This window comes from Anarrhichthys ocellatus, unplaced genomic scaffold (assembly GCF_004355925.1).
Source record: "Anarrhichthys ocellatus isolate YVR2014 unplaced genomic scaffold, GSC_Weel_1.0 scaffold11, whole genome shotgun sequence".
Classification (NCBI taxonomy): domain Eukaryota; kingdom Metazoa; phylum Chordata; class Actinopteri; order Perciformes; family Anarhichadidae; genus Anarrhichthys; species Anarrhichthys ocellatus.
The window spans coordinates 11,570,056-11,594,094 of record NW_022280041.1 but is presented as its reverse complement, the minus strand read 5'-3'; the positions used below and the strand labels follow the sequence as shown (position 1 = coordinate 11,594,094).

General features: G+C 44.2%; 1 protein-coding gene across 9 annotated transcripts in view; it reads right to left on the bottom strand.

The window, feature by feature from the left end:
- Positions 1 to 24,039, bottom strand: part of nrxn2b (neurexin 2b) — a 620,971-nt gene that overhangs the window by 169,296 nt on the left and 427,636 nt on the right. The window lies entirely within an intron of this gene.

Sequence of the window (24,039 nt, the reverse complement as noted above, 5' to 3'; positions counted from 1 at the left end):
CACACACACACACACACACACACACACACACACACACACACACACACTCTAGCCCACGTTTGATTTGCTTAACAGTCTCTGGAATAACTGTCAGTGATGGCAAGATCGATGTAGCCTATTGAAAGGAAAGTTTTTCCTGAGTCTCCATAAGAGCTCACTCTTTCCCCGGCTCTTCTGCATTTCCCCAGAGTCTCTTTCTAAATCCATCCAGCCGGACTGAGGCCATAGTTCTTTCATTTAAACAATATACAGGAGAATATTATAGCAAAGATGACCTCCTCTCTATCATCGACCTCTTTCTTTACCCACTCTCTCTTAAATTCCCTTGGCAGTGCCTCCATTTCTTTTACAAACGCTTCTTTTTTGGGTTTCAACCTTTCCATTTTCCCTTTGTCTCTTTGTCTTCCTTCCAGCATCTTTATCCACACTTTTTTCTGCTTCTACCATCCCTCTTTCTTTCTCTCACCGAAGCCTTAAAAGCAATTCATTGAGAGGAATGAGCCAAATAAACAACAAGGATGACATTGAAGTATAACAACGACAGCAAATCTTTCCATCTAACACGCGCACACGCACACACACACACACACACACACACACACACCACCTCATCCCCAACCTGCCCCTCCTGCTACCCCCCCGAATATGTCTGCGTGTGGCACAGAGATAGCAGTAACACAAACACAGTGAGCTCTGTTCAAGCTCTCCGGAGACCGATAAACGGTCTATTCTTTTCCCCCCCAAAGTGATAATTGTTGTTATTAAATCATTAAAACTGGCACTTTCAGCCATCAGACAAAGAGACACCCATAAACAGATCCTCATATTGGAGGCTGTTTGCAACCTACACTTTCACCGAAATAACACGTTGACAGTCAAATGTCAAGAGAGTGAGTGTTGAGTGTTGACCGTGTGGGGCATAAATGAAAACCCTGTTGACTCTTGGTCATTATCAGGAGTTAACAGCGAAACAAAAACACTGGCAAAAAAGTGGCGGTGAGATTACGGGGCCCGTTGAAAGAGACATACTGCCCATTCGGCCTGCCAAAAGCCAGAACGTAATCAGCAAGCACTATATGGCTGTTTGTATAGATAACAGTGATTCAGGCAAAGTGCAGCCTGTGTGAGGACTGCCTCTCAGCAGCTGGTCGTTCCTTACATACACATACATGCTTTATCCATCATGAATGGATGAATGAACACACTATACTATTAATTATACTAAGGTGGTAATGGCTGTCTGACTTACGAATCACCGTCCCTCTGAAACCCATTTATTCCTATATATAAAAAGAAACGTCTCTGCTTATCAGAGATACTCCCACCTCATACACATCCGACAGGTCTCATGTTGGGAATGTCAGCGATGTGTCCCAGCGAGATCCTCTTCCTGGTGCTAAAAGGATTGGCTGGCTAAAGACCAGTGACTTTGAAGGCTGCAGCAAGAAAGAGAGGGGCCGAGTCCCTGGAGCTGGGTGGCAAACCGAACTAGATTTACTAATCTTACAAAGTCCGCCATCCTGAGGCGGTTCTGAATCGCTAGTTTCAGGTCTTCTTCAATACAGCATGATGTTCATTTATTAAATGATGGTCCATTTAGAGTGAAATAGACCATAAAGCAGAGTATGCTTTAGTTGGTAGCTACCTTGTAAGGTTGCTACCACGACGTTGTCCGTTTTGAGAGTCGTCTGTGTTTTCCTCCTCGAACGTTAACCCTTTTACAATGTGCTTTTAGTTCATGAAAGTTAATTGTAACATTTTGATTGCCTAAAAATCTCTGATTCAGCAATTGGTTGTGCTTAGCTCCACTCTCTCGTGCCGCTCTTAGTTGATACAAAACCAAGATGGCGAAGGCCAAAACGCTAAGCTCGAGGCTTCAAAAACCTAGTCCAAACCAAAGGGTGAGTATCCCCCCCCCCCCCCCCATGTTTCGTCTTTCAACATTTCGAAATGGCTGCAGATGGGCTTTTCTCGGCCTGTTAGACAATAACAGAATAACCTAGGCAAGTGCTTCACCTTTGGTTCTGACACCATTTCCTCAGGGAGTATCATTTGCTGGTGAACACCACAGTTTATTAAAGAAAATTGAGATAATATTCTTCAAAATGACATTTGCAACTGCAAGACGCCATGAATTATTTTCCCCAGTGTGAAGAGCAAAAGGGGGAATGAGGGGAAAGGCTTTGAGAAAAGAAGCAGTAAGATCGAATCGAAAAAGTCAGATGGATGTTTGTAGTGAGCAGTGTGGATGTAAAACTTTGGATGTAAGGCTGTCCAACTTCCAATGGACAACTATTTATATGCTCCATTACATAAGGCTACGTTCAGTGCTTTGCATGCTCCCCGGCTGCACAGGTTCTGCTGTCTCTGTAACATCTAACTGTTACAGATTCTCTCAGGTCATATAGATGGGTGCTTAGTGCAGCCAAGCATTGTGGGCACAAGACAGACAGGTACAGAGCCACTCCCACAGGAGCGCTGACCTGTCACTTCATGCTATGCACCGCTGAGCTAACATCTTCTGTACAACAGGGACTCAAAGCAGCATGTATACACACACGGACATGCGTGAGTGCGATGCACATCTCAAGTCCGACTAATTTGACGATGTCTGACGTGGCAGGCATTTGCCATATTGTAAAATCATAGCTGTGGGTTTTTTTTCCTCATTTCTTTCAACAAACATCTTTACCGTTCCTCTTCAGGCACCACCGCTTGTCTCTTCTACGCAGACACTTGCAAAAGCAGGTGGTGTAACAGTAATGGTTGTAACGTCAGTGAAAGGTAAGACTTTAGGCAGAGCCAATCAGAAGGGAGAAAACACTATGAGCCTTTGAATAAGAAAAGGAAATATGCAATGTCTATGAATAACCACAGCTGATTTTTACTACAAGTTTAAGGTCCATTTCTGTCCAAATCTATCTAGGTATGCAAGCCATTTCCACACGACCTTATTCATAATTCACCACGGATAAGAAACCAGAATTTTTGCGCTATGCATTAAGCCCAGATATCTCTCTTCAGAGCAGCAGAAATGTAGCACTAGAGTAGCTTTCTGCAGCACAGATCTGTGTTTTCACCGTTTCCCCCCATCAACCTTCCTGTTCCATATGGTTGTATCCATCAACTACCTAGCCATCGATCAGCCTTGCCGTTACTTTGTTCTCTGTCTGCGTGCTAGGTCGAACTCATAAAACATCCGAGGCATTATTGTGCATTAGACAATAAAGATGTGCTGTAGGGAAGATCCATTAGCTTCTATAGAGAGAGAGAGAGAGGTGGCATGAATAGAAACGTCTATGATCTTGACTGAGATGATCCATCTCGCTCTCCCGGGCCAGCGTGCAACAGCTTTTGTGCTTTAGGTGAGTGAACATGTGTTGCGATGAGAGCCGGCTTTCCTAGGGTGGATTTGGATACGAGTGTGCGGGAGCAGATAACGTCATTACAGGCCCGGGTTTCATTAATGTGACATGAGAGGAAGTCGTTGGGAGCATTTTTCTCTCAATTTATGTCTAACTCTGTCTGTCTCACACACACCGTGTTATGTTGGTAACTATTTTCTTGCAGTAAAGGCTTCTGGATGTCTAACACTTTGGTACAGAGAAAAAAAAAAATCGAATCTAAATAGTTTTTATCCTGTGTGTATGAGGTTACTTTTTCCCCCCAAAGTGTTTGTTGTTGTAATACTAACTACTCATAAACTCACCTGGAAGAAAACATGAATGCTTTTAAGTCCTATGTAGAACATGGGGTAGTGGTGCACTTCAGCCTCTCGAGTATGGAGGATGAATATTACAAATAAAACAAATAATAATCCTGGCAAAACCTTATTTTTCACCTAGCAAAACCTTTTCTCGCAGCCTTTTCACAAATGACCTTTTTTCTAAAGGAATTTAGAGAGATTTCCTTATTTTTCACCTGTTCTTAAGTCAAAAACTATTTAAATCTCTCACTTGCCTATCAGAACTTCCGTACAATTGAACCAATAGTTTTTACAATGTCACAAAATCATATGTAGATGGCACACTGCCATGGATTTTAATCACCTTGTGGCCTTTAGCTCGCCCCCTTAGGACAAATTGGACTCCTCTTCCCATTCCACTGGTGACGCTCCAGTAATGGCAGCATTTGGCAAAACATGCATAGCATTGGGTATAATTAACCACATAGCTTCTAGGGGGCCGCCAGCAGGCCTGTAGAGCTTGTTGACATGGATATAAGCAGGGACAGTCAACTGAGCATGCATGCTCTTTCACAGCCATACTCTGACATTCATACAGTTCTCCTAGGAGCTGCCCAGAGAGATCAGAGTCGACAAATACTGGTCAGTGTGCAGGCGCACATCAGTTGCTTATGTACCTTGGCTGCCTCTCCCTTGGTATTCTTCCCCTCACAACCACGCTTCTCTAACCTCAAGGTTACTGCCTGCGCTTACTCACGTCCACTGTCGACTCCCATTCATCCAGTTGGTTATTTTCTCCGTCTATTCTCTAGCGCAGCTACACCGCGACTTGCAAATTACACTCTTTGGATCCCTCCTTCCTCCTCGCTGCCATAGTTGAGCTATAAGTATGCTTTTCTCTGAAACAGGGGGTGGTCTCTAGTGAAGGGTCCTGTCAGGCAGAAGGACAACACGCTCCATCTCTCTATGGCGTACATCTTTTTAATGACCGGGGACCTATAGCTGTGCCCTTTTTCTCCCCGTCACTGTTTATTCATGGGGCCATATCTGGAGGAAGACTCCATTGTTTTGGGAAATACAACATACATGAACAGAATCAATGACTGAGCATGTAGTCTGAGACTTGTTACCCAATTTGGGGAAACTGAACTGTTGGGTGTTCCTTTTGTTTTATTAAAATTCGTAGATAGATAGATAGATAGATAGATAGATAGATAGATAGATAGATAGATAGATAGATAGATAGATAGATAGAGTAATAAAAAAGTTAACCGGCAACCACCCATAATTTCAGCTTGGTCCGTTTGTTCCAGTTTTATTGTAGGAGTGGTATATATAGTACACACACACACGCACACACACACACACACACACACACACACACACACACACATATACATACACAGACACATTTCCTTTGCTTCATCTCCACAGGAACAATACCTACTTCTATTTTAATTTATTGAATTGCGATTGCATTTTTAACTAATATAACTCCTTTGGGTGCTTTTATTGAGTTGTATCTTATTAATTCTGACAGTAAAAAGGCTTATGAGGCAGTAACCACAAGATATCCATTTTGGTTGGGGACCTTTGTATCCACATGTTTCCTGCTATTTATTTTACTGCCACCAATAAAAAATTGCTGACTCTTGGTTACATAGAAAAACAGAAACATGTCTGTTTACTCAGGGTTCAGCAAGGAGCTTTTCCAATTCTTCAAAGCCTCCACCACGCACCGTGTTGGCTTCACAGTTGAAAAACCTTCTATCCACAAGGCACCACTTCAAAGCAGCTTTCATTCCTCTGATCACAATGTACAGAGTGCACATTCCCTTTCATGCTGTGCCCCAAACTTTGACCTTTTTCGTCCACCATTCCATCTGATGTGTCCCTTCCCATCGCGCCCTCATCTGTCTGGCAGTGGCACCTTTCATCAATCTCACTGGTCAGTGTGCCGGTCAGTCTGAATCCGCCATCGCTCTTCATTTTTGCAAGCTGCCTAACCATCCGCCTAACTGGCCGGACTGGCCTTGGCCAGACACCCTCTATCACTCTCCAGCTGTCTCCTTTGTCTTCAATCACTTCCTCCCATTTTCTTTTCTGAAACTCTCCAGGAATCCATCTTTGTTTTACATGGGACCAATCAAGTGTTATATTTAGACAAATATTAAACAGTAGATGATTAAAACATGTCCTACTGCTACAGCTCATTATCCAGTTAGATTAACCATCCTGAACATAAGTGGTTAAGAACCCAGCGGTTGAAGAAGATCAGCCACCAGGTTGAGCAGAGCTGAGCTGCATCATCGAGATAAAAAATTCAAAGCATGCTAATTCAAGATTTCCCAAAAACATAGTCTGCATTTGTTGCAAAGATACTGCTTGGGAAGCATATCTCATCAAAGTTTGGACTTTGATGAGATATGCTGACTGTTTAGCATATTAAATACATGCCAAATTCACTAAAAGAGTTTTACTTCAGAACCTCATCTGGACAGAATACAGGGGCCCCTGATGTTTAGCACAATGAATGAATTAGAGATATTGAAAGTGAAGTGAAGCATATGGTGTGCTCCACACCGCTTGCTCTGACATCTGTTACCACTGGAGAAAATAAATTGATCTGTGCAGTACAACAGTCAAATGTTTTCAGGTCCTGAAACCTCACTGACCTTACAAAGAGAATGAGAAAAGGCATGATGTCTCCATATTGAATGCAAATAACTCTAAAATAACTGGAAGCGATGAAGTAGAGCCAGACTGCTGGTTTGTTGGTGAGGCAGTTTCCCTGACAACTCAATCCCACAAAACATACTGGCAAGATTGAAAAGCATGTTTTCCTTAAAAAAATGCCAAAATTTATCACAGAGAGAAACTGTGAAAACAGGAACTATTGTCTGATTTTCAATTCTTCAACGGTCCTTGAATGAATCATGTGTGACTAATGCTTAGATCAGGAAACACCAAATCTAAGCTCAACATTGTGATATTTCATTAAAATCAAAATCACTTTATTCTAGATGTCTCATTTAAATTTCACCAAGAATAAACTGCTTGCACGAACCAGAGCCCGTAGGGAACATTAAATCCTGCGCTCCTCAGCGAAACTGGGGAGCCATGAATGACTCAGCTAAGACCAACAGTCACGTGACAAAATCCTGGAGCACAGACGAGATGATTGGTTGTAAAAATGTTAATAGTTTGAATTAGATCGCATTTGGAATATTTTTTCCTCAATATTGGTTACACTTTACCAACGATATCCAACTTGTAGTTTTTGTGCTTTATGACATTATACCAGTGTTATGCTGCACAAAAGACTACTTCTAGCCACCATTGTGCCATTTCAATAGAGGTGCAGGACTTATGTAATACAATGAAAAACAAGGTCATAGTGGTTAATCAGACAGGAGCAAAAAACACCCTGAAAATGCTCTAGATTCAGAGGTAAAACATAAACAAATGAAAACAGAAACATACTGTCACACATTAAAAGCAGTGTACTGTATGCGCCCACTGGTCTGTTTGTGTTGCTGTCACAACAGCTACGCGTTGTGTCTTTAAATGCAGGTGCGTCAGAGCAGGTGTACACCTGCTGTGTGTGTGTGTGTGCGCACTGTTTGCTAACAAGAACAGACATGGATGAATAATTCTGTTGCGGTGCTATGAATACGTGTGTGCGTGTGTTTGCACAGCGCATATACAAACACTCAGGCCCAGTGACTGTATAATTCAGACTGCAGGATACCCGCGGGTGCAGGCCCCTCTCCTCGCTCAGTTGCTCACCGTGGAAAAAAAGGGAAACACACCCCCGATCCAGCGGCAGCTGGGAAACAAATTGAGCTAAAAGGTCAATCACCCCCACCCCTCTTACCCCCTGCCTATCTTTAATTAACAAATCAGTTGAAAATGCCAGGCTATGAAAACATTACACTGTAAAGTTGCTTCTTTCCATGGATACCATTTAATTAGCCAACACACCCAGTATGAGCTCTCACATCCTGGTGCTGTTTAGGTGAAGTAGCACCTAGTAGGTGTGTTTTACACCAATACTTTCCTGTCGCAGTTACACTCAACAAGCCTTCCATGAAGAAGTGAGGCCAACATGGAAAAAGTTTGTTTGTTTTCAGTGACTCCATGCTGACAGCCATGCTTGCTGAAAAAACAAAAAAGAAATCACAAACGCTGTGCCTGCCAAAAAGCCAATCTCTTGAGTTATGCTGAGACACAGCCATTAGTGAGATTGGCAATGCTCTCTGATACTCAAGTTATCCCCTCCAACCCTCCCAGATTGTATTCGTTCTTCCTCCATCCCTTCATCTATCTCACCCTCTGTCAACTTGCATCTCAATTAATAGCAGGAGGCACACAATCATGCTTTTATTTCTGCGGAGTCCTATAACAATGTCACCTAATCAGTCTGGGCTGGACTAAAGGGGGTGAGAGGCATAGGGAAGAAAAACAAAAGTGATTGAATTGCATTAGCTGTAATGAGGGGACCAGAAAATAAAGATAAAACCTCCAGACAGGGGGAGAGACGGAAAGAGATGAAAGGAGGATGGTACAGTGAGAGATGCCGGTAGAACGGAAACCAGACGGATAGAGCAAAAATGAGGAGGGAGGAAATGAGGAGAGGAGGAGATGTTGAGAATCTAAGCAGATCAGGTGCATGTGGCATGCAGGGGTGCAGGCCGGATGGCAGAGCCGAGGAATAAAAAAAAAAAAAAAGAGAGTGGGAGAGGGGAAAGCAGATGTCTGATTCACCGACTGATCCCTCTGCTCTGGCAGTGAGCCACCCAAAGCCGGCACGTCTGAAGAAAGAGCCATGATAGATGTAGGTATTTTAAGGTAAAAGATGATATGAAACAGAAGGCATGGACGCAGGGGAAAATGCAAAGATTAACTGAACACCAGAGAGGAATGTTGAGATGCAGGGATTCCTGCAATGGTAGAAGATACCCCTTAGATTGGCTTGGTAAATCCGAATATAGTTAATCATGTGGAGAGATTGGTCATTTGTTGTTTGATTAGAATACGTTTTGCCAGTCTGGATGTTACGTTGTTCGGTTTGGTGTATTGGGCAGATCTTGGCCACCAGACGTCTGCTTTTGGTTGCTGAAAGTGTAAATATGGTTGCCATTTTTAGTCAACTTATATTATGCAGTTATATATCAGCTTAACAGTGCAAATGTGACATGTATACTTGTATTCAGTCATGCAAATATTAATGTTATTTCGGGGTACATTTTGTTGCTGGCTGTCCCTATTTGTTATGGTAAAAAGTAATTGCCACTGATGGCAACCAAAGGCCAATAAATAATTGGTTGCCAATGTCTGAAAGTGGTTGCCACTGCCTGGCAAATCTCACTGTCTAGGCCGGCATACTATAAAAAAAAAGAGTCGGACCACTCCGGAGCAGTAAAGTCATCTTTCCTTCTCACAAACCAACTGTGCTTTTCAATACAACCACAACTAGAAACTAGACCTGCGTGGGTGCTGGTTCTCTCTAGCATGCTTCCGCAGTTACTGCCCTGCCCCACAAAGGGGGCTGCCCCAGGGGAGCCAATTAAGAGTGTCCGCTGTGCCAGTGACAGCTGCTCCAACCGCAACCCAGGAAAAGCCTCCAAGCTCCACATCACCGATGGGGAATGGAGCAGAGAGAGTGAGTCAGGACGGTAGGGGATCAATAAAGACAGCAGTCGTCCTGAAAGTATCAAGAGATCACGGTATGGTGGAGAGGAACCCTTTATGGGGAGCAGGGGCTGCGGTGCGGCTCCTGGTTTCATACTCACTTTGGCTGTTAAGGCTCAGTTTTGAAGCCTTCACAAATGGGGTGTGAAACGAATAAACAAAACCAAAAAAGTAAAGCACACATACAAACGATTCATACCGTCAGAAACGTGGATTTGCGAGGGTTGCAACACTTGCTCAATATAAGGTTTGAATAGATTTGTGCTGGCAGAGGACCAACTATCGGGATCATATTGATCCAGAGCAGCGTCTGGCAGTTTGTCTGAGCTAAATTGTTGTACAGCCTAAGCTACTGTAAGGTATTTCAATGAGTTTCGTCTTAGAAAAATGCTCTCTGTGAAGCTCCCTCTGCTAAACAGTATATGTCGAGGGCATTTATTGTGAAAGGTACGAACGGATCTGGCGCTGCCTTTGTCAAGGTTGAATTTATTGCACTAAACAAAAACACCCCTGGTGTTTAAAGTACTTTACAAGAAACTGGACCCATCTATTAATCCTAAATGAGACAATGATGGATGTTTATCTATTCGAATTGAAAAACTGATAATTCTTCTTATTGGCATAGTACTCTTTCCGGTGATTTGAAGAGAAATTATACAATTGAAATGTGAAAACGAAACCTAAAAAACCTAATCTGTAGCCACATGGTCATTGGGCATGTTTTTTTGGAATGGAGTCTCACCAAATTATTTCTGCCCTTGAGATTTAAACAATTTGGATGTCCCTGAATGACTTCTTTCTACATTCAATACAGTTCTGTTTACTTTCATCGATTCTGGCCTCACAGGGCTGTAAAACCCATGGGTCTTCCTAAACAGCCTAGATTTCTCCTTCTGTCCTTTATATCCTCTTATCATTCAATTCATTCTGTTACTCTTCAAACTCTTTTCATATTTCGACGGAGTGCAGAACAGAAAATTCTTTGTCATCTTCTTGTCAAAGACGGAAAGGATCACTGAGGTGAGGGCAGTGAGAGGAAGCAGTATCCTATTTCTGAATCAGGGGACATTTTTAATTGGGGCCTCTGAGGTAACCCGTATGATGCAGATCACCAGCAGGGGTGGTGGTTCCGTGGTAATCATGCATTCCAAGATTCTTATGCTCCCATTTACATAGTGCTGCAAGTGAAATAAATGCCTGTTTTCTGGGCTGCCTGAAACAACCTTGGAGCTAAGTGAGAAACAGTATCCCACCGTTGATAACACAACCCTTGTTTCAGAAGAAAATAAATTGAACTTGTATCTTCAGAGTTTCCACATGCCTGCCTTCTTCACCATTGATTGCTTGATGCAATACAACGCCTCTGTTGATTGTATTTGTCCTCCCTAACTCATGTGATTTGAGGGGGGAAATACTATTCCCATTTTCTACTACATTCCACCATTTTCTTTAAACTCTAACAGAGGTGTTCAAGCCAAGGCACCACTGGCTTCATGTTCAGTCACACTGGCAGCCATCTGTTGCGTGGTGGTGGGCTGAAAGGCTCCGTCTGTCATGTAACAGGAAAAGGCCATGACAGCACATTTCCACTAGATGGAATGTCACCAACCACTTCCTGATACGGGCCAGTGTCCAGATGTCTGCTCACTGTGTCTGCATTTAGCTTCACCAACTTTATGGATTTCTTCATTATTCGACAATATTAATTGCCTGTGAGGTTTTAAAAATGATGTAAGGTAAACCATAAGTGCATGCCCATGCAATATACAGTATATATACAGTATATGTATACACAAACACAAAGCTAGTCTGTGCAAATGCTAATCTAATCAAATGTGCATAAACCCACATTCTGGTGGTTTGAGCCAACAACTGATTTAAAACAACTGATTGTATGCTGATCTGCCTACCCAGCACAATATATTGCGCCATTCAGGTAAAGCAGATATTTCTTCAGTCTGAACAATAGGCATTGTAAACAAGTGTCAAAGGAGTACTACAGCATTTCATTGTTTTATTTCTAAAGATTGGGGAAACTTGAGAGGGACCAACTGAAAAACAATATGATCAAACTTTGGATAATGACAAAAAATTATACCAAAACCTGTAAGTTCTGACAAAAAACAAACGAGGGAAACCACAAATGCAGTACTGTCAAAGTTACTCCTCAGCTGACTTGTTTCTCTTCCATGTTTCCAAACACATCCCTCGTGCTGAGCTTTATGCCATCACAGCTGTGAGCCTTTAATCAAAAAGTTAGCTTTCTAATGGGATCAAACTCATTACTAAAAGAAAGCAGTGTATCTAAAGTACTAACCCCCAGGAAACCTGTTTTTAAATTGAAAACTATTTACACGCCGTTCTGTTTTAGCCGACGGCTCACAGAAATCTACAGTAAAACAGACTGACCTGTCCAATGGGGAAAATTGGGTTTATAAATGGAGCACTAAGATAGGTGCAATGGAGTTTTCCGTATTAGGTTTTGTTCATGTGATGATGGAAAAAAAGAGAAGCCTTGCAAGCGTCGTGATTCTCTCATACAGTAATCCCTTGTCTTAGTGCGTCCCCATTGTGTAAGACGTCCTTGAGTCTTGAGTAAATATGGGGAAAAGATTATCAGTTATCTCTTGCCACACCTGTAACAAGGTATCTGTTCACCTCAAGCGTGTAGAGCTTAATTCATAATCAAATAGCAACGAGACGCAGAAAGAGTGGAGTGGATATTCTCCTGCCAATCATACTTCAGCATTGTTTGGAGCGAAAGTCACCTTTCCAGATGCCTGGATCCCTTATGCCGCCCACACAAACTGCCGACACGCACACACGATCACATACACGTGCATACATACCTGTGCGCATACTTCCTAGCTTTTGTCAGTTTTCCCACTCATCAAAAGGGTCTTGAGATGACAGTTAGCAGAGCTCTTCTAAACTCAAACAATGCAAAATGTGTTGCATGACTCTAATCAGCTGTGTAGAAGAACATGCACACGGATGCACACCAACCTACGTGCTGCAACTGCTTGCTTTTCCTCACCTCCCAGCTTCTTCCCCAATACAAACCAATACAAAAACTTTAACGCAGTTTTTCTGTGACACACACAAAACATCTTTTTATGGCTTGGTGCTGCTGTTTACTTGCAGACCTTGGAGCATCTCCCAGGTGGACAAAGATGTTGGTAAAATAACAAACACCAGGTTCCTGTTCGGCCAGCTCAAGTCGGCCTCGCCACCCACTGTCCATAACCACAACCTGATGTCACAGCGCCTTTCACATGTCAGGCTTGACAAGCTTCTGACAGCTTCCCTCTAAAGGGACCTCCCGTCAAATCTGACATTACAATGCTAGCATTTAACACAAGCCATGCCTTGTCGCAAGCTGAAGAGCTTGAATGTGTGATTTAGACGACTGGGTTGACTGCCGCTCCATATAAGCCGCAACAAGAATTTCATTGCCCGGCAGACTGACTGAATGGAGTTTTATGTACAGAAAGGAAGCCAGTGTTATCTGATGGTCAGGTCTGACAAGTAATTACAGAGAGTAGTAGAAGTAGTGGTTCAGCTTGGGGGCGGTTCTCTTTACTTAATTAATGAAGTCATTAACCACGCAGAGGAGCACTCACGGACGCGCCACCCACCTGGAAGACAGACACATGTTTGCCGGGTTAATCAACCATGCTGACATGTCACCAGTGCACTAGTGGAGATCTGTCACATGCTCTTGGTGCCATCTTGACAGATTCTGCGTATGGCTTAACAGTCACAGTTACTGTGACAGCTTTTTGTCTCAACATGGCAACAGCAGTGTTAGGGGATACTATAATGTCCCTACTGATGATATTGCTTTAAGAAAAACTATATACAAAGTTATTGTCCAATAGAAAAGCTTAAGAGAGATGCACATGGATATAAATATTTGGGGTGCAACGGATCACAAACCTCACGGTTCAGTTCGGATCACGGTTCTTGAGTCACGGTTCGGATCATTTTTTGGATCAGCAAAGAAAAGGGGAGGAGACAAATATCTTTGCTTTTCATTTATTAATTAAAGAACTCTTAAAGCAAAGAACTTTGGGCTATAGTCTTACATAAAAACAAATATTGAAGATGTCCAATTTGAAACAAAACGAAATAAATAACAAACTATTCAAGAATACTCAATTCTGTTAAGTTTAAGAGCAACCTGAGGTATGTTGATACCCTCTTCCTTTGATCAATATTAAAAGAAAGAAACAGCCAGTGAGCTTGCGTCCACCGTTTCAACTGAACTGAACTGCTCGGCAACAACTTGGGTCTATGTTTACTTCCTGTCAGGTTAAGTTATTCAAATACACAATAATGTTTACATTTCTGTGAAATGGTCTACAACTTTACATTTTTTTGAGAAAATCTCCATTGTCTGGAGAGAGGGTAGACCTTTCTGTGGTGACTGGGACATTGCTGTTGGGCCTGTCTAGCTTCCACTCTGCTGCTTCTGTCAGCACCTGTAGGTGTGACTCTCAGAGAGGGGGCATGTCCACAGCACCGGACTATGAATCTCCCACTCCACCGTGATGAAGTGAGCGGCCAGTGTTTTCCTTTTCATAGAGGCCTGGAACGATCTTCATACTGAAGTGGGTGCGTGAGTATAGAACAGTAAAGAATAGAGTCCAGTAACGCAACAGACAAGGAAGGAAAAATAGATTCAAATATATGTCTTGGTGATTCATTGGACAAAAGCACATATTAAGTATTCATGATGTGGCAGCTGGTTCTTGACCTTAGTCCTACTTCTTAAACAGCATAAACATTTTCCACTGGGATCCATTTTTTTCTACAAAAGGCCTGATATGTGAAATAGCAGTCCATCAGGCGAGAGGTCAGCTAACCAATGAGAAAGGATCATAAGTGACATCCTGAGGGAGGAAGCCCTGAATCACACCGGTTCTCCACTGAGTCCGATTAATACATGTGGCAGATCAGAGAGAACAAATGCATAAAAGAATCCCTCCTTTACTGCCTCGTGTGTACTGCCTGCCCACAAATCAGACATTAATCAAGGAGGAAAAGAATTGTTTTCTCCCTATAGCGTGGCACAAAAAAAAACCCCACTTCATCTGTGTCTGGGGCAAAGGGAGGGGTAATGTTGCGTGGCATTCTCTTCATATCGCTGAGCTAGAGGTCACCTCTCGGCACTGAGAGAAAAGAGAGAGGGGGGGGGAGAATGGCGCTCTCCATCTCTCACCTGCTCGCCCACTGTGCCTGCATACATCAGTCCTCTCCCCCTCGCTCTGTTCCTGTCCTTCCATCTATCTATCTGGCATTGTGTGACACACACACCACAACAGTGTACCCATAACACATATTACTTTTGCCATCCACACAAATTGACTAGCACTTTCATTATGACATGAGCTAACCAACATCAACCCCTGTGTTTACTGCACGACATGCAAACAGGATATCAGGGCTCTCATTTTATTACCCAGCATGCCTCGATGTTGTTGTAATTGCTCCTGAGCTTTGATACCATAAAACAAACGTTTTGCACGTTAAATGTTCACCATGTAATTAATTTCATTGGTCGAGGATTAGCGAGACAAGGACTTCAAAAAGGTACAGTATGTCATTTTTAAATGGGATAAACACAGTTTCTCTCTCCGTTTAATGTTTTAACAGGAAATCACTCTCATTAAATTGCATTTCTGTCGCTATTTGTGGTAATGGGCATGACTAGCAAGTGGTATTTTTTGTTTGTGTTAGAGCAACAGCATAGAATGAGTCATATTAGATGGACTCTGTTACAAGCAGAAGTCCTGCATTCAAAATGTTTCTTCAGTAAAAGTGATAGTATCAAAATATACTTAATTTACCAAAACCATGATCATGGGGAATGGCCCATTTCCGGTAATGTACTTCCGGTAAGCCTTTGTCATGGGATTATAATTATTGATGCATCAACGTGTTAATCACTTTAATGTTGCAGCTAGTAAAGGTGGAGCTTATTTTAAATACTTTATATACTTAATAATTAGAATCTGCAAAGTTGCCTAACTAGTAATTTATATTGTCAAATAAATGTAGTGAAGTTTAAAGTAAAATATTTCCCTCTGAGATGAAATGGACTACAAGTATGAAGTTACATACATACATAGCTCAACATTGTATTCAGGTAGAGTACTTTAGTAGCCTAAATGTACTTCGTTACATTCACTACAAGGACAAGGGCACGAACTTGTTAACAAGAGCACAGAGTTCTTCCTAGATCTAGCCTTTCAATGTTGCTCTCAAAGTGCACCAGATTATTGCAATTAACTTTAAAATGTACAACCTTTTCTCCTGCAGAGGGCATGCCACAGGACCCCCCTTGAGGCTGCGAGGTCCACGCACCATAGTCTTACAAAAATCCTGTGGAAACACTGCAGATGTATTTCGTGGTCAAAAGAGCGGCAGTAAAGCAGTAGATAAATACTTTTAGTTTCCTATAAATATTCTCAATAAAAGTCCCCTATTATTTCCATTGCCTACTCTGGCTCCCTGCAGAATAAGCAACTTGTTATTATGAAAAAAAGCCGCTAACAAAGATCACCTAATCTGGTGATGAACAGATTTTCTTATAAATTCTTCACAATATATTAGTTATTAAAAAGCTATCATTTTGAAGCAGCTAAATCAGAAAATGTTGGGATTTAATCAGCAGTAAGTTCTCCTCTGGAAAGAAAGTCCTGTGCGTGTGTGTGTGCGTTGAGTGTGTGTGTGTGTGTGTGTGTTGAGTGTGTGTGTGTGTGTGTGTGTGTGTGGGGGAGGGGGGGATCGGATGACGTCGCTTTTGGGGGCGAAAAAATTAAATTTTCATCGAGTAGCAGAACAATCAAAAAGTTTTGAATGTTCCTGTTAACAGTACAACATACTGCATCCATTATCTACCACTTAAAAGGCCTCTACCGGAGCCCAGCATCCATCTTGTTTATTACTCTTCAATAGCTCTGACCTTTTGATCTCCAAAGCACGGCTTATGGACAATAGCCTCTACCTGTGAGTGAAATACAATCAATACCAGGAGAGCTTTCTGTTTCTCTGCACTGTGTGAGAGACCACAGAGCACGTCCAGAGAGGGAGATGGGGGCTATGACTGGTGGGAGGGAACTGACAAAGCAAGACGGATGACTGACAGATAGGGACTCACAGACTCTCTCAGCAGGGGAAATGATTCAAGTCAAGTGCAGTGCTGGGAACTCCGCCTCGGCATAAAGCCCAGCACACGAGATGGCCATACATCACTCCGGCCACTCACTGCAAACACACTCTATTTACCCGGCCCTCAATAATGGAAAGGAAAGAAAATGGAAATTAAAATACCACAGCACAGCAAGGGATGTTAATCAAGAATAAGAGTGATGATGAAAGGGAAAGAAAAAGGAAAACAACACTAAATCATTGGAAAACGGATCAAGGCTCCTGTGCAGGAAATGACTCAAATGCAGACAGACGCAGACATGGAGACAAGTGGACGGCAGAAGGTCAAGCACGTTCAAAGGCATCTGAGCAATGGAGTCCAGGTGGAGGTCGTTTGTTTTGCAGTGCCAAGATGTAGCCTTAATTATCTCCAAGATAAACCATCCATCTACCTTGAGCTAGAAATGTCTACTAGTTACTTTGCATCTAAACGTAGATCGGTTTAATTCCACAAATGGCTTTTGCTGCGTCCTTGATACAAATGAATCTCGTTACAATTAGTTTGACTTGAACAAGGTGTTTGTTTTGGTAACTGTAGAGCAAGCAGGCCTGTAATGGAGTCATTACAGATGCCGGCACGACTAAAAATACAGCCTAACTGATGCAAGGCCCACTTACAGCAGAGTAATGCTTTGTCTCGGTGGGATTTCATTTCATGTTGACAGTTAGTTGTAATCGAACCCAGTTTGTGGGTAAACCTAGCCTTCTATCCGAGCTGAAAAGGGCAACTCTGCTTGTGTGCTGGACGGCCATTATCCTGACTGATGAATATGCATTAAGGTCGCTCTGCGAATAAGAGCTTTAAGGTTTGAGGATACACAAGTTTAATTGAATATAGGAGCCTGAACTACTTTGGAGATACAAATTAAGTGTGAATTCTCACTATTTAGGAGCAGTGCTCAATGCCATTTTCAATTGATGTGGCTAAGGCTGCCGTTTAGTCCTCCAGCATCAACAAATAAGCAGATGAAATGTTTCTCCCCGTAATATCTTTCAGGGAGATATTCTACACTCAGCTGTGCAGTTTGAAATGGAGGGTTCTGGGGGAAAACAATCCAGTTCCAGATATACTGCCAGAGTGCGCCTCGCAGCTCGCCCATGCCCTGTCAATAATCTGCCCAATGAGGAAACATTAACTGGCATGTGGAAGAAGAAGAGGAGGATATGGTGAAGCATGTAGAGGATGGGCGACTGAGCGATTAGCCTTACATACAGGCCATGCGATAAGCCGCTTGGTTCCCCCCTTGGCAGATAAAGGCCCCCACATTACAGCTACTGTCGCAGCCAGAATATAGACTCCACTCTCTCTGTAATTACAGGATGATGCTGGGTAGGTCTTCAATGCCCCGCTACCATTAGGAATGCTCTGCCTGCACTGTTCTCCACTGCAATCAATCTAGTTTACAGCCACTTTGAGTTATCCCTTTCACTTGACTCGCCCTCAGTAGATGTTGACCTACGCTGTTCCTCCATCCCAGTAGGGAACAGGCAGCACCTGGTCCACACCCAAGGTAAAACCACAGGGATCTTCTATAGCAGTCTGAATATGAAAAGTCACACCGAAATGCTAATACTAATGCAACACCAGAAGGCATCAACCAAAGGGCTAGATCCTCAATGTTTTTGTGTTTCCAGGGCCTTTTCCCATAACATGTGTAATAAGATGATGAAAAGGAAAAACAATTGATGCACACTTCAATCGCGCAGTGGGCAGAAGATCGATTGGTCTGAAAGGCAGAGATTTATGGCCTCGTGGCACAGAACCGTGAAGCTTAGGCGGCTTTCGGAATGGCCCAAATGGGATCGTCACCTGGGCGTGCTTCTGAATAACCCATTTCCGCAGTGAAATGACTGATGGGCTAGGATAAGATGGCAGTAAAGTGGAGCAGAGTGGGAAGTAGCAGGGGTTCGCATATCTCTGGTTCTGATCCAGTAGTGCCTTGGTTCATCTCTACAGCCCTCCAAAGGCCCCAGGGAGGAGATTTAAGTGTAAGGCTCTGTGTGCAAGAAGATGAGTTAGGGCTTCAAACACACCGTACCGAGACTATCACTCTCTGTAGTTTTCTCTCTCTCACTGTCCAACCCTCCTTTGCCTCCTGTGCAAGCTCTCCTTCTTTTCCCTACTCTCTTAATCTCCACCCTTTCCACCATTCTTCCTCATTTCCGCCAGACACCCCATGTTCCCTCCAGTCCTTTCGACATGCAGGCTGCATGCAGGGATGACTTGTGGGCACATCAGCGGTAGAGGCAGGAGGGGGGGTGATGATGGTGATGGATGCTGCTGTCTGTCAGCCATCAGAGCCCTGACACAGATGTGTCGGATGAAGATGCAGAGATCTTTGAAGTTCACTGGAACTCTGCAAAGTTACTTTCCGCCGGTGGAACATGTGTGGGCGTGTGCCTGCTTCTACACGTGTATTTATGTGATGCGGTGTGTGCGGAGACGCAGCAGGAGGTTGCTGCCTGTCGAGCTCCCTCAGTAAACCTTCAATTTCACATCCTGACATATTTCAAACAGTGAAAATGAACACCTCTGCCGAAGCAATATATCACATTTTGCCTAGGTGCACTTGAAACTCCATAACAACACAGTGCAGCTACAAGGAATAATTAAGCCAAGAAATCAGTGGTCCCAAAGGACTGCAGTAAAAATAAATCATGGGTATAAAACAAGCGTAGCCAATATACTGCCCGTCCTGTGGGTTGCTTCCTCCATCAACCAGACGGAATAAACAAAAGCTGACAAGGAAACTCCTGTTGACATCTCCCTTGCTGTGAGTGCTCTCAGTCAAGGAATTCGATTTGAATATTTGAAGCCAATACAACCAAGGAGATGTTTTTTTAATATACAATGAAATGCAGGATGGAGCCAAGCGGGAAAACAGGTGAGCAAAGCTAGCTCTTAAGGTAAATGTTTAATGGACCATAAAGTGTTCACCATAGGTGGGGAGAAACAAGACCGAATATTGATAATGTGGCACTGATCACAAAGGTAACGACACTGAATTATTATATCAAGCAGATGAAGCCTTTCTTAAGATATTTACTTAAAAAAACCGCCATGGGATACTTGGAATATCATGCATCAGCAACTAAGGGAAAGTATTCTGCCATAATACTTGTCTGCACGTGCTGGACTCGATTCCCTGGTAATCCTTCATTTCTAAGTCATCTCCTCCTGTCAGGATCCCTGTCAGACCAGACACCTCCCATTGCCACACAGCTGCAGCCACTCCAGCCGATTACCTCCTGCAGGCTGACACACCAGACTCAGGTCCCACTAATGCTTTCCCTGGCACTATATAAACTCTGGTCCTGCAGTCTGGGGTTGTCAGGTCGTACCGTCTTTCACCCGCTTCAACCCCATTGCATCTTCTGCCTCGAGCGCCTGCCTCCGGTGTCCGTCGGTCCGGGAATCCCCTGTGCCCTCCTTTGTGTTTACGGACTACTCCCCGCCGCTCTGCCCTCCGTGGTGTTAACGGACTACACACCGCTGCTCTGCCCTCCGTGGTGTTAACGGACTACACACGCCGTCAAGCTGCCAGCTCTCCGGTGTCAAGCCACGGGACATCACGCGGTCGATCTGCCTACTCTCTGGTGTCGGACCACGGGCTCCACACCTTCACACACCTTCAAAATAAAACCTGTTTATGTCAACTTCTGTCTTCTGTGGTCTTGCGATTGGATCCTAACCCGTGAACTCCCGTGACAGAATGACCTGACCATAATGGACCCAGCAACCACAGGAGCAGCTACGCTGTACAGACGTAACAGTCTGCTGGAGGAGATGAGAAGCTTCGCGTCTGAAGTTTCCCGTCTTGGCTGTTTCGTGCAGGAACTAGCTCGGACAGTCAAGTCTCCACCAGTTCCAGCACCAGCACCCGCACTATTCCCTCCAGTACTCGCTCCGCCAGTCCGGGAATTCCCTGTGCCGTCTCCAGAGCCCTATGACGGAACACTGGGGAAGTGCCAGGGCTTCCTGTTGCTATGCCAACGGGTATTTGACCGTCAGCCTCAGACTTTTGCCTCGGACGGGTCCAAAGTTTCCTACATGGTTGGATTACTGCGGGGAAGGGCTTTGGACTGGGCGGCGACAACATTAGGTTTTGATCGGCCTAATACTGTGTGTTATGTGGACTTTGTGGAGGATCTGAGGAGAGTTTTTGATCCTCCGATTATGCGGCTAAGCGCCTTCTTAGCCGGAGACAGGGCCAAGAAGGTGTAGCGGAACACTCGGTGGTCCGGCCAACTCCGGCTCCCCGTATTCGGACGGCATTCCGGCCGACACCGTATCTAACTGCTGCCTCGGAGCCGCAGCGAACTCCAGCTCCTGTTCCTGCCGCCGTCTCCGAACCGCAGCCAGCTCCAGTCCCGGCCGCCGCCGTCTCCGAACCGCAGCCAGCTCCAGTCCCGGCCGCCGCCGTCTCCGAACAGCAGCCAGCTCCAGTTGCCGCATCGAAATCCAGCGCCTGCCGCCGCTGCCGTCTTGGAGCAGCAGCGACCTCCAGCGCCTGCCATCTTGGAGCAGCAGCGACCTCCAGCGCCTGCCGCCGCTGCCGTCTCGGAGCAGCAGCGACCTCCAGTTCCTGCCGCCGCTGGACCAGCATCCTATTCCCCGGAGCCCCGACTCAGAGAGTCCGAGTCCAGCCCGCCGGAGCACCCGTGTCCGGAGCCCTTCTGGCCGTCCGCCGGAGCACCCGTGTCCGGAGCCCTTCTGCCCGCCCGCCGTCCGCCGGAGCACCTGTGGCCCCATGGCTGGTCAGATCCAGTCACCCATCCTCCGGACCCCCTCCGCCCACCCTAGTTGGCTTTGTATCTGCTGGGACGTCCCTCCTCCGGACCCCCTCCGCCCACCCTTGTTTGTTGTTCTGGACGGTGTAGCTACGTCTGGAATCCGTTCCTTGAGGGGGGGGTACTGTCAGGATCCCTGTCAGACCAGACACCTCCCATGGCCACACAGCTGCAGCCACTCCAGCCGATTACCTCCTGCAGGCTGACACACCAGACTCGGGTCCCACTAACGCTTTCCCTGGCACTATATAAACTCTGGTCCTGCAGTCTGGGGTTGTCAGGTCGTACCGTCTTTCACCCGCTTCAACCCTATTGCATCTTCTGCCTCGAGCACCTGCCTCCGGTGTCCGTCGGTCCGGGAATCCCCCGTGCCCTCTGTGTTTACGGACTACTCACCGCCGCTCTGCCCTCCGTTGTGTTAACGGACTACTCACCGCCGCTCTGCCCTCCGTTGTGTTAGCGGACTACACACGCCGTCAAGCTGCCAGCTCTCCGGTGTCGAGCCACGGGACTCACACCGTCGCTCTGCCTACTCTCTGGTGTCGGACCACGGGCTCCACACCTTCATACACCTTCAAAATAAAACCTGTTTATATCAACTTCTGTCTCCTGTGGTCTTGCGATTGGATCCTAACCCATGAACTCCCGTGACACCTCCATTTTGGTACGCCAGGTTTTTTGTAGATAATTTAATGTGCCTTCTCCCTTTTCTCAGATGAAAGAAGTTATATCCAGTATTAAAATCCACAGTCAATATGTAAAAAACAAATCCATAATCATATACAATTAAAAGTGGAATCACCTGCTATATACATTTATTTATTTTTACTTTAATCCAAGTCTTCACTTGTTCAATATATCCTAATAGACATTTGTATGAAATTGCCATATTTAGCATTTATATTCTTGAGAAATCACCAAAAACAGTGTTTTGTGAGGTCACATTGAACTTGTTCATCTTTGATTCCCCAGACTAAATTCCCTGAAGGTGCTCTTTAGATATAGCCTTCCCGAGAATGGACCTTATGGACGGACAACCCAAAAACATAATGCCTCCGGCCACGACTGGTGCCAGCGCAGAGACTTAAAAACAGAATGATTCAAACATCAATTAAATTTATTTTCCAGACCAGAAAATCCCAAGTGACCCTCGATCATTATTCAACCACAAAAGTGCAATTGGGCCCGTAACATTTTTGGGAAGCCTCTTCAGTCTACTCAGTGATTAGTTAGTTAGTTAGCTAGATAGTCCATAGAATGCTCAGCTGATATTCAAATCCTTCTAACGCTAGACAAACCTGTTTGGAGGTTTTAGGAATAGCTAATACACTGCGTTAATTCCAATTTCCTATTAGGCTGCAATAGCATGCACTTGACACTGAAACAGGAATCTGTTTCTACTTAAATCTGCACATATTTGTATGCTTAGCTTCCAGTTTCTTTTACCAATGACTTCTTCTATTCTCATTCAATTGTGGCTCAGAGGGATCTTTGTCTCTTTCTGCCCTTTCAGCTGTCAGTCTGGTTGAATCATAGTACAGCGTGTACAAAACAAACCCTTCATACAAAATATCATCTGTTTGTAAAGAGGACTTTCTACAACCTAGAAGCAAGAAAGACAATTCAGACTTACATAGTTGTCCTCTCAGACATGTGATTGTCCCCAATCAAGCTGTTGTGGCAGGCAATTCCAAACTAATCTCTAATTATTTGCATTGAGACATCATGGTTCATTAAAATGCACATCATTGTGCATTTTATAAAATCAACAGTATAATGGTTTGTAAATATTGAAGCAAAAGCATTTGTGTACATTGCAAGACATTTTCTGAATTACATGCCGAGCTCTGTCTAGTAAACAAGCTCAGTTTACGAGCTCCATGTCCCACAGCACTGCCTGGGCTCACAAGAGGTCATGTACGAGAATTTCTGCAAAGATTTCCAGCATGATATAATATTCATCTCCGCCAGGAGCATCATGTTTTTGTGTGTGTGTGTGAGTGAGCACGTCAGTGCATGTCCACCACTATTCATGCATTCTGTTTAAGGACCTCTTGTTGTGTTGACGAACACTTTCCCAAAAAAAACATTTATTGTAGAGGCCGCTAGTGATAACACGTGTGACTGCATCGCTGAGCCTTAATCCTCTGCTCCCACAGTGTGGGGATAACAGTTTGCGGTGTGTTTGGCTAACAGCTAACTAAACTACCAGTACACCCACTGCTGAGTACCTCTCGGCCACGACTGCGGTTTTATTGTGTTGGATGTTATGTTTGGCTAACAGCTAACAGAACTACTAGCATACACACTGCTGAGTACATTGCTGCGACTCGGCTGCTACTATGCTGGCAGACAGCTTAGTGAGTTTAATTTTGTTTTCGGCAAGATTTTATGTAATGTCTTTTACAATGACTTTGAGCCTATTGCCTGCATACATTGCAGCTTGTTTTAGGGTTTTAATTAAGTGTTTTATGATGCCTTACAGCCCATTTGTGTCTAGACGGGGGGTTAGCCAATTGCAGATTGAAGAACACAGAAGTGGTTGTTTCAGACATACCTGGAGGATGTCTGCACTCTACTTAGAGCATATTTTATTGTTGGTAATATTTTAAGCCTATTAGTTCCTGGACAGCTTCATTTGGAAAGGGCCTGTT